This window comes from Cydia pomonella, chromosome 12 (genome assembly GCF_033807575.1).
Source record: "Cydia pomonella isolate Wapato2018A chromosome 12, ilCydPomo1, whole genome shotgun sequence".
NCBI lineage: Eukaryota > Metazoa > Arthropoda > Insecta > Lepidoptera > Tortricidae > Cydia > Cydia pomonella.
The window spans coordinates 6,015,283-6,028,211 of record NC_084714.1 but is presented as its reverse complement, the minus strand read 5'-3'; positions in this window follow the sequence as shown (position 1 = coordinate 6,028,211).

Genomic DNA, 12,929 nt, shown 5'->3' with positions numbered 1-12,929 from the left:
GCTAAGCTGCCGCTGTGACTAAGATAACCGGTTTACTACTTGTCTGAGATCACTTTAATGACAATAGTTAATTAAATTGATTGACAGGCAGCTGTGTTGACTTGTAAAGGTTATTTTGAGCTAAAATTAGAATTCGGTTGGATTCTTAAAGTTCAAATTCAAACTACCAAACGGTATAGTTTTACGCCCAGGCGTAATTGTATTAAATTGTCACAATATTGTTATTGAATTAAGTATATACATCTTAAGCTGCAGTTTAAGAGGCTGTCAACACCCAATGTCCTTGAAATTGATGTTACTTAAACAGTTTTTTAAGAAAGACTATTTGTTTTAGTCAAGTAAGAAAAATATATGTTCATATTAATTATATTTCAAAGACCGTGGTTGTACTCGATACATGATTGAACGAAATCGGCTCGATAGAAAATAATTGCAAAGATTGGTCTTAAAATCACAATTAAACGGTTCTATGTCTTTATTGTTTTGACTTATGGGTCTGCAATTAAAATCACAATTTCAAAACATTTATATCTAAACCGCTGTTGAGTAAAATATTACACTAATAATCCACTTTTTTTATTTAAATATTTTTCTTATTATTCCCTTGCCCAGGCCCAGTAACATGCGACAGTGCTATCTCATTTACTCCGATACAAATAGACAGTGTGCGCGCTTTAGGTATTGGCAGCCTCTTAACTCGCGTATTTTCATCCAATCGCGCAATCGGAGAACCAAGGTCTCCTCAAGCACTAACATGATTTTTAGGGTTCCTTACCCAAAGGGTCAAACGGGACCCTATTAGAGAGACTCCGCTGATGTCCGTCCGTCCGTCCGTCTGTCTGTTACCAGGCTGTATCTCATGAACCGTGATAGTTAGCCAGTTGAAATTTCTACAGATTATGTATTTCTGTTGTCGCTATAACAAGAAATACTAAAAAAAAAAACAGAATGAAATAAATATTTGAGGGGCCTCCCATAAAAAAAGTGATTTTTAGATAATGGTACGGAACCCTTCGTGCGTGAGTCCGTCTCGCACTCGGCCGGTTTTTTTATACTACGTCCTGTGCCCTACCACACAAAGCGAGATGACATTTACAGTGCCCACATTTTAGACGTAGTTTAAGGACATACCCGGGTCCACCATGATGCATGAGCAGCGGTCACGATAACTGCGGTTTCGATAAATCGTAAAATTAGCATAATCCTACTAATAAAAGTTACACTTTCATTTTAAAACGTCATGCTTTAATTACATGAACCTTGGCATAAACATTTAACCTATGTATCTATCTAGTTCAAGATTTCCTCGCAAGGGTTGTAAAATCACCCGATTTAAACATACATAGATTTACAACACACAGTGCACACTTGAAATACATTAGCTTCCCCGCAGTCGGCTAACAAAGCCCACATAAATAGCTCTAAAGCCGACTAAAACCCATCACAAAATGCAGCGCGCAAACATTCCAAAATTAGCCTTTCGAGAGCGAGCTGAAATTGGGAGCATGCACTATCTCCATCGCGGAGCTCGCTGTCGCATCGAGTACCTCGTGAGTACCTCACAAGTATCTCGTGACTCGTGAGTATCGGGTGAGGATCGAGTGAGTGCTCGGTGAGTAGCGTGAGTAGCGGGGTGAGAGCGATCGGCCAGATTGGGTTATGTAGTATTGTACTTATTTGAAGTTTTGTGGATTCAGAATTTACTGTTTAAACTACGTGGAACTACATATGTATATATATATATATATATATATATATATTTTTTTTTTTTTTTCTAAATTTGATAAAGCGTGTCTCTCGCACCGTCGCACCAATATGAGCAGGAGAAGCACTATGAGTGATGGACTGATGCTAAATGGTAATAAGAATTATAATAAGTATGTAAATAATTTATTGTACCAGAAAAAGAAATATTGATTACATCAGATAGAACGTTAATACTACACATACAAAGGCAAATTTATCTCTAAGAGTGAACGACTGTATACGGTAAAGTAGGTTCTTTGTCTGAACGAAGTCATAGTCGTAGTTTAAGATCAAAGTAAGGTATTTAGTAGAGTTCTAATAAACCTCCTGGTCAATATACGAGCTGTCCCAGAAAAAATGTTAAATAAGAGAGTTAATTTTAGACTTTTATAGCACAAGTACCTATGTTAGCTTATAGAATATGCAATTACGCTGTGGAAAAAACAAAAAAAAAAACGTTATCGCGTCATACCGTTTTACAATGTTAGGTTAATATTCTCTTAGATTTAGCGATATATAGCTTCTACTTCATAAATCATAACGAATCCTTATAAACATTAGTCATTCTATAAAAGGAAGCAACTGATGTATGTAGACCAGAAGCAATAGCTCTAGTTTCTAACACTTTGCAGAACAAAGGGTTGATTAAACAGATATATGATTCTTGCTGTGTTTAAATCCTTCAAAGCAGTACTATGGAATAATGAGATAGGAAGAATAGTAGATTGTACAACAAGGGCATAAAGTAATCTATTTTATATGAGGTAATTTATAGAACCGAACGTAGGCGAGCCGATATAGGTCAGGGCTAAATGGGCATTTATGCCCGGGTTGTATACTCTGCTTCTCACTTCGATTGCGAAGAAATTTGTACAATTATATCAAATATTTAACGTAATTTTACTGTATTTATTCAACACTAAAGAAATAATACTCGGATTCGCGCACGACCTGTAGCAGTAGTGGCAGTTTGTATGGCGGCTTTTAGATTTCATTGCTAAGTCTATAATTAATCGTCGTAATAGATGATTTTACTTTATGCACTAGAGCATAAAAAGCATCTTCACGCCGCTTACACGCGACTTAAATACCAACTTTACGAGCACGTGGAGTGTAAATATTTAATTATAGCCATAGCATACAATAAAACGCGAGTGGAGACACAGCGTTAGTCAATTATCACCTAAAGCAGCGTGGGCTTATCGGGCTCCGCGCCCAGTCGTTGCCTGATTTGTATGAGAAATGGGAATTATTATTTATTATCGTGTTAACGATAGCTATCGTGGGTGGGTATTGTGCGGGAGATATTTGGTTAGATTGCTGTATTGGTACGATAGGTATATGTATGAGCAGTATTTTAACTTACTACGTATAACTAGTATGCTTATTTTCCGTTATCATGGCAAAATGGTAGGTTAAAAGGATTGTGGTGGACGACCGATTCTCCTTACGAACGTAGTCCTCATTTTCCTCCCTTATTGAGATTGTTAAAATATTTACACAATTTATCACATATTAATAACGGCGATGCGCTTGACTTCATTAATGGCAGCCATTTCAGTTGAGAAATTTTGGCGCTCGATAAAAGCGAGAGCGTCAATAGTACGAAACTGTAATGGTGACTTCGATCCGAGATATGACTAAATAAATTCTACTTTTAAATTGAAAAAAAAAAACACACACACACAACGTTTCATTTATTTAAAGTTTATTGCACAAAGATATACAATATATAAATCGCGGGCTTAATGCCAAAAGACATTCTCTACCAGTCGCACACACAAAATGGTACAAAGAAAAACAAACAATCCAATAAAGGTAGTTGAGAAATACATTATAAAGGTAAACATTTTAATTTTATTTTACATTGTGTATGCACATGTTACCATGTAAAATTGACTCAATTTTAGGGTCCCGTATCCAAAGGGTAAAACGGGATCCATTACTAAGACTCCACTGTCCGTCCGTCCGTCTGTCTGTCTGTCTGTCACCAGGCTACAGCCTACAGCCTAGTATGAGATACATCTCATGAACTGTGATAGCTATACAGTTGAAATTTTCACAGATGATGTATTTCTGTTGACAACAAATACTAAAAAACACAGAACCCTCGGTGAGAGAGTCCGACTCGCACTTGGTTTTTATAAAAATTGCAAACATAATACTGTGCAACAAGATTGCACTGTGCTGTTTAAGATATTTGGTAAGATTGCGGAGTATTGTTGATAAATTATTTCGTGCTAACACCCATTGCATGCGATCCAGCTAATGAGGTGGGATCGGAGGTCAAGGGGCTGTGGACCTGTGGACCTTCAGGTACAGCCAAAGTTACACAATTTTGTAATGGTCTATTTATCTTGTAAATGAACAGACACTATCAGCAGAGATGCCCCGAATGGCCGAATATCGAATAATCGGTCCTACTCTCGGCCGAAACCAGAGATAACATGTGAACACTTTGAGTCATATCAAATAGAAGTGGATTGTCAAAAATTTTTTTGTAGCTAGTTCAAATTCCCTTTGGACATATTTATTAGGGCATATAAGAAAACACTAGTTTTGAACACTATTTGAGGTGATTTATTAACATTAAAGCGCAGGCGATTTATCATACGACAATCAACGCGAATGACAGATTGCGACTAACTTCACGTATACATGCATACATATTAGGTACGTATAGACAACTAGCTCACGATTCTTCGCATATACTTTAATACCTCCCCTCGAAGACGTGAGCGAATCTGATTATTTATATACATATCATTCCGAGATTACGCAAGCATTCATGATGTTTAATAGCAGTTAAACCCTTTGTTAACACATCTGCTGGCATTTTCTCCGTACACAAATATTTCAGACAAATAACACCTTTTTCGCACATATCTCGAATAAAGTGGTGCCTAACGTCTATATGCTTTGTTCGGGGGTGATAATTTCTTGTATGAGCAAGCTTTATGGCCCCCTGGTTATCATTGAACAATGTCACAACCTCGCATTCCATCCTCACATTTTTCAATACATCCTGTAAATACATAGCTTCTCTAGTGGCTTCGGAAAGTGCCATGTACTCGGCCTCGGTGCTCGAAAGAGCGATAGTCTTCTGCTTACGTGCCTCCCAACTCACTGGCGCACCAGCCAAAATGAACGCAAAACCAGAGTAAGATTTTCGATCTATCGCATTCGAGCCCCAATCAGCATCAACCACACCGAATAACGGTAAATTAGTTCTCTCATACACCAATCCATACTCAAACGTGCCTTTCAAGTATCTTAACACCCGCTTTGCCGCCTTCCAGTGCTGAACATCATAATTAGTATTGAACTGGCTTAAGTAATTGACGGCGTAAGCAATGTCGGGTCTTGTCGATACAGCTAAGTACATAAGCGCACCTATAAGACATTGATAAGGATATTGTCTCATAATATCATTATTCACACTTTCAGGCTTCTTCAATTTTACAAGATTATCAATAGGGGTCATAACAGGCTTACAATCTTGCATGCCAAATCGATCTAAAACCTTCGTTAAGTACATCTTTTGGCTCAGATAAACCCTATTTTCATCATCTCGTTCAAACTCAATACCTAGACAAGTACTAATCTTGCCTAAATCTTTAATATCAAAAGCATCTTTTAGTTGCATTTTCACACAATTCAACCATTCATCATCATTCGTGGCTAATATCATATCATCAACGTAAATAGCAATCAACATTATTTGTTCACCTTTTTGTGAGACAAATAAACATGGGTCTTGAGGCATTTCTTCAAAACCAATAGACTTCAATTGACTTACCAACTCTTTATGCCACTGAAGGCCTGATTGACGCAAACCATACAAAGACTTTCTTAACAAGCACACAGCATCATCACACTCATGCATCTGTTTCTTCCACAACTTAGCTATTTCTATAATTTTCTTATCTTGAATTACTCTCTGACTTGCTCCAATCTTTTGTAAGTATTTTGTCCAATACATCATGTATATGATCAGGCATTTCCATATAGACTTCTTCGTCTAGTTTGCCATTCAAGTATGCTGTCACGACGTCCATTTGATGAATTTCAAGTCCTAGTTCTGCTGACAAAGCAGCGACCAATCGTATTGAAGAAGATCTCACAACTGGGGATGATATTTCATGAAAATCCTCCCCTGGCCGTTGAGAGCAGCCTTTAGCAACACGGCGTACTTTCTTCCCAGTAGTTTTACTAGCAAATACCAATCTGTTGCCAATCACTTTTCGGTTCTCTGGTCGTGGCACTATATCCCACGTTTCATTTTTGATTTGTGCTAAATATTCATCTTCTAATGCGTTTCTCCAATCGATTGCATCACTCGTCATTTCTGCTTCTTTCCAGGACATTGGCTCACTTGTTGCGATTCCAGCTGACATTAGTGGGATCTCTTCTTCATCTTCTGAATCACCTTCTGTCATGTGTTTGTTATACTCATTCCGAGTTCTTTCTATGCGTATAAGTCTTGATCTTCCTTTTCCTCTTTTTGCTGGTTCTATAAACCTTTCCCATGATACAGTTGAACTTCTTTTTCTGGAGAGCATCCCATTACTTCTTTCATTTTCAGTATCTACGTTTTGATATATATTCTCAAGCGATTTCCTCACTCTAGATCCATCTCTCCTTACTCGAATATATTGTCTTTTCTCCATTTGTTCTTCTCTCTCTATTCCTTGCTCCTTTTCTAGATCTATTATCACCTTTTTGTCTTCTTCTTCTTCATTATCCAAAATCTCTTTATATTCATGGTCAAATGCAGTTTCCTTCATGAAACTAACATCTCTTGTTACAATAATCCGTTTGTTACTGGGATTATGTACTCTGTAGGCTTTGGATTGATTGTCATATCCCATGAATATGCCAACTTCTGAATTATTATCAAATTTTCCTTTTTGTGTCCCTTTCTCTTTATAATAAACCTTAGCTCCAAACACATTCATATACATTACTGTAGGCTTTCTTCCTTTCCATGCAGTATAAGGTATTTCACCTTTTAGTGCTGCAGTGGGACATCGGTTTCGTATGTAATTGGCGGTATTCACAGCTTCGGCCCAAAAACTTGGTGGGCTTCCCGCTTGACGCATCATACACCGCGCCATCTCAATCAGAGTTCTATTTTTTCTCTCCGAGACGCCATTTTGTTGTGGTGTATGTGGTACCGTTAGTCTTCTTTTGATTCCTTCCTTTTTCAGAAAATCATCGAATTCTTTGTTCACGTACTCTTTTCCGTTATCAGATTGCAAATTCTTTATCTTCTTTCCTGTCAACTTCTCTACATATGCTTTATATTCCTTAAATACTCCAAAAACGTCAGATTTATTTGTAATAAAATATACTTCACACCAACGAGATTTGTCGTCAATAAATGTGACGAAGTATCTCTTCTGTCCAAATGATGAGTGCCTCATTGGACCGCATACATATGTATGTACTATCTCCAGTAAATCGGTTGTACGATTTTCACTTCCTTTAGGAAATGGTTTACATGTCAGTTTTTGACTTATGCATATCTCACATTCCGACAATTTTTCACTGTCGTCAAATGTTAAACCATGTACTAGACCATTCTTAGCCATAGCTTTTAAGTCACGTTCATTTATGTGGCCTAAACGCTCATGCCACATATCAATTGGCTTCTTCAACACTTCCACACTATAAACATTCTCTTGTCCCATTCTAACATGATACAGATTGCCTACACGGTCGGCCCTCATGTGAATCTTCTGGTTTTCATCAATCACAATTGCATCATTTTTTCGAAAATGCACCTCAAATCCGTGATCAGTCATCTTTGCTACTGACAAAAGGCTTGTACGTAAATCTGGCACGTAGAACACTTTCTGAATGTCTACTAGGCGTTCTTCACTGCCTGTATTAACTGGGATTCTAACTTTGCCCATCCCAGTAATTTGCGTACTCTCATTATTTGCCAAATTCAGTTCATTTTCCAGTCGCGTAAATCCTTGCATTATGTGTTTATCGTTACACATATGCCCCGTGCATCCACTGTCGATACACCAAGTCGGATTTATCTGTTCACCCAACATCGCCTCTTCGGTTGTACTCAGCATTGTCGTATATCTCTCTCGATCATCACAACGCCCTGCCTGCTGCTGTGCATTTTGTTTCGCCTTATTAGAAATTTTAGTTTTACATTCTCTTGCTAGATGCCCTCGGCGTCCACAACGATAACACGTCGCTTTGTTTTTGTCGTTGTTCGCTAAGTGTTCATGCATGGTATTTTTCTGAAAGTTTTTCTTAAGAGTGCGCTTGACGAACATAGCTCCCTGATCTGGTACTGCTGCGCCTTTCCTACCTTCATAGTCTTCGACAATCTTTACTTTAAGTACTTCAGTAGATGGCAGATCGTCACGCGATTCCATTGCAGTACGAAACATAGCAAATGAATCTGGTAGGCTATACAGTAGTAAAATCGCTAATAATTCGTCAATCACCACTAACCCGATTTCTTTAAGTTTCTTAACTGCATCAAAAAAATCTGCAATGTGTTTACGCAGGTCGTCGCCTTCCTGCATGCGCGTCAACACGAGCTTCTTTAACAACGAGGCTTTTCGCGCAGGTCCACTGGATTGATACAATGATTTCAATTTATCCCATATCGCCTTGGAGGTTTCCAAACCGTCTAACGCTGCGAGTTCACTTGGACTGACGGCTAATAATATATCCGATTCCGCCTTTCCGTCCATTTTAATCCATTCTTCATACTTAGAATCGGTACTGGCCGGTTTCGTGATAGTACCTGATACGTATCCCCACAAGTCATTTTTCTTCAAAATTGCTCTCATGTGTATTTTCCACGTATCGTAGTTATCTGCAGTTAACGGATCAATCTTGATCGAAGCAGCCATAGCGTTTTTTCAACACTATTTCTTGATTTTAACACAATATACAAAAATACGGCGATGTGGATGTAAACAACTCGGGCGAGTCCACTTTTTCTACATAACAGGCGGCGGCGGCATGCCGCCGCGGGCGAGTCTATCACTTGTTTACGTTGTCCTTTACACTTATTTCACTTTAATTACTGTTCAAAAGTCACGAAATCAATTGTATTTAAATGTCTGGGCCCATAACCTATTAGGGCATATAAGAAAACACTAGTTTTGAACACTATTTGAGGTGATTTATTAACATTAAAGCGCAGGCGATTTATCATACGACAATCAACGCGAATGACAGATTGCTACTAACTTCACGTATACATGCATACATATTAGGTACGTATAGACAACTAGCTCACGATTCTTCGCATATACTTTAATAATATTTATTATGAAAATGTTCGCCAACACAGTACGACGTTTGCTAAGTTTTAATATTTATTACTCAGAATTAGTGAGTGTAGTTAGAGTCAATCAAATCGAACCCACTAGGTATATAAATAAAATTATTTGTAATTGCCAAATTCTAAAAAAAAGGGGATTTCGTATTTCACAAATTTGAAAGAACACATTTTAAATATTAAATATAGATTTGCGGTTATTTATAGTGTGTATTTTTTCTTTTTAGGTACCTATGTGTAATAGATCCACTACACTTAAATCGACCCGGATATAGACCGTGATTATCTTTTATATTGTTTTTGAGCTCCCGATATTTCGACGAAGTTACATGCATCTTGTTCACGGGTAAACAATCGATATAAATGGTTATCACGGTTTCTATCCTGGTCAATTTAAGTGTAGTGATACTAACAGTGAATCATTTAAAACTGTTAGGTGTAATAGATATTGGGTTTTCAACCGAATAGTGGAAAACATTTGGCCAAATACCGAATATTCGAAAGTGGCCGAATACGCCGAATACCGAATCATTTCTAATCAATAGTAGAGGTGGAAACAACGCGCTAAAAGTATCTGCCAGTCTCTAATACTTTTAATATGCATACATAACAAATAGAGATAAATCTTTACAATTCGTGTTCAATATTATTTACCACATTTGTTATAAGTATTTACCCTTTTTACACTTTTTGTTAAGCTAATCGCAGACACTGTCGACACGCGAAGTCTGATCCACTACTTATGTACATTGTCAGTCATGTGGACCGTTTTTAAAGTCAAAAACGTACTAAGAGCTTCGTCTATATATTCCGTTGGTGCCTTCTTAAAAACACGTACATATATTACATAAAGGCGGATAACAGGAAAAACTCCTTTTTTACAAACATTTACCTTGCGACACGACTTGCCTTCCCGCCCCATACCATACCCACATATCGTATAGCAAGGAACCGAATAAAGGGTACATATCAATCTTCCCCCCATAGCTACTTACATCCACACATGTCACGCAAGACGGGAAAAGTCCTAAAAATCCGCGAATGGAAAGGGTGGCTACGTGAAGGCGGGGCTTGGATTTTTCTTGAGCCTATGCCACCCCCTTTCTAAGACATGTGAAGACGTTGGAATCTATTATTGAGAATTCAGATTGTTCTATCAGGCACTTTAAGAGGGAAAAATAGCTTTGCGATCCTAACGAAATAACGGCACCTTTTCTATGAAATCCCATTTCGGGAGAAAACGGTTCTCACTAATTTAATCTTAACAAATTACTTTGATTTTGATGTCGATCGCTTCAGCACAATATATTCTAGGTTGCAAATTTTGAAAAAAAGGGAAACCTATAAACCTAGTTTTTCATTGTGTCAATATAACATACTAAGAAATTTTGGAGAATGGAAAATATTTAGAAGTGGAATAACATTTTCTCTTTTTGTATGGACGAATAGGTATGTGGTATACCTACGTCCCTCTTGCGAGCCACTTGAAGTCCACCATTCTATTGAAGTTATGCTCACATTTTAAAACTATGTATGTCTGTATGTATCTACCTATCACTATCGCATGTACCTATAACGGGGAGTGCTCCGAGGAATTGTTCGGATTAATCCCTACCGCTTCTTTTCGCCATCGCCTCACGCGACACATTTCCATCCTCACCACTTAGATGGTTGGCGGTCCTCAACTGTGCGTTTCTCCAGGAACTTTCTGCCCGCACAGCTAAACTTTGGAATGAACTGTCGCCTGCGGTATTTCCGGACCGATACGACCTTCAAACCTTCAAGAAAAGAGCGTACTCCTATCTTAAAGACCGGCAACGCACTAACAACCCCTCTGGTGGAAGTGATCCGTCTGCTCGTTTGCCTCCTCTATCATAAAAAAAATAAAATATCTATGTTTAGTACTAGTATTCGTTACTAAAAATTGAAACTCAAAGATAACAGAGCGAGCAGAAGTTTTCTATGTAAAATTACAACCGACTCTTAAAATAAAACTAATAATTACGTTAGTTGAGACATGAGACTTTCGGCCCGATTCGAAGAATGATTAAGACACGTTTAATATCTTGAAAAGATCTTTAAAAGATCGATAACTAAACGAAATGTCAAAATTGACGTTTATTTCGATTCCGCTGTGTTACCAATAAGATCTATCTACGATATTGGTTGCCCGAATCGAGCTACTTCTGTCAATTATACGACATACAAACGATATCTAAATGAGAACTTATCTAAACCAGAACTTATCGTTATCGTATCTCATTCTTCGAATCGGCCTGTTTGAATCACATTATGCTCAAATTTTGTCCCGGGACAAGTTACTTGATAGCTATTTTTAAGAAGATATCCTTCACAGTTTTAACAGATTCGTTAGTGTACCTTCAGTTTGGTGTTTTATGCTAAAGGTAACCAGTACTTCTAGCTTGTAAAACTCTTAGCAACGCCTCAAACCGTTTTTTGAGTTTCAAAAATGTTATTGAAATCAACGCACCTTGACCCCCAAAATAGGACTCAAGGTTCCTAAGAATCAATTTAGCTATATCATTTAGTTTCGATTTTTTTTCTCACTATTTATTTCGATTGAAGTACCTAGCTTCAATCGAAATAATTAACAACGTAAAAAAAACCTAAAATGCCTTTACACATGGCAACTTGAGCGTACCATTTAAGCACATGAATTACTCTATTCATAAAGTAATGGGGTCAGAAAGAAAGGGGTTCATTACAAACCATTACTCGGAACTTCTAACCACAATTCAATAAAGTCTTAAGTGATATATAGTACAGTCAGTACAGTGAAGTCAGTGGTGGGCAAACTTTCTTCATGGGAGGCCGAAAAGTTTAAGAAATTTAAGAGGAGGGCCAACAAGGCTCGGAAACCGGTAACATTTCCAAACCATTATCATGCACCTACGTGGCGCAACACCTTTTAATTTTTAAACCGGTTTTATTTAGGTTAAATAATGTTTTTAAGCCGTTCGCGTTCATATCAAAGTTTTGAGTAAAACCAAAATAAACCGGTATTTACCGCTATTTTTAAAATCGGTTCCGAAATTGGTGGGTTCTTATGAGAGTTCGGAGTAACATCGAAATAAACCGGTATTTAACATTATTTTAAAAACAGGTTCCGAGCCCTGAGGACCAGAATTGCAACAAAAATGTATTTTTTATTTGCGAATATCGGTGGGCAATGCCATATACTAAATATCTCATAGGACCCGCGACCGCGGGCCGTACTTTGCCCACCACTGATTTATTACGCCTCTTTACATTCCACAAATGTACACACTGTAAAGAATGTAGGTTAGGCTTGAATTAAATGATACACTGCACTTTATCACGTTTATTAGAAGCAATACTTAACTATCACATTTTGGTAGATATGAACGCTGCGAGAGCAGATAGGAAGAGAGAGAGAGTTAAAACGGTGTTGCCACACGCAGGAGGCGATTATAATATAAAGGTGTTCTTGCACGCTCGGATATCTAATTTAGGTGTGTTTCACACACACACGAGACACATGAATTATGAAATACCTAACCATGTTTAAAGTTAACGAAACCATTTGTCAGTGCCAATCTAGAAGGAATGGTGCATAAGACATTCTTTTTTGAGACTTCGAAATATATTCTTAATTGTATAAGGTCTTAACTGACTGTACATTTACTTTGATTTGGCACTTTACTCTTCTTAGAATATTGAGCTATTGTTCGTAGTAAAAACAGGATAAGTATAGGTTAAACATTTTTTTTTTTTATACTACGTCGGTGGCAAACAAGCATACGGCCCGCCTGATGGTAAGCAGTCTCCGTAGCCTATGTACACCTGCAACTCCAGAGGAGTTACATGCGCGTTGCCGACC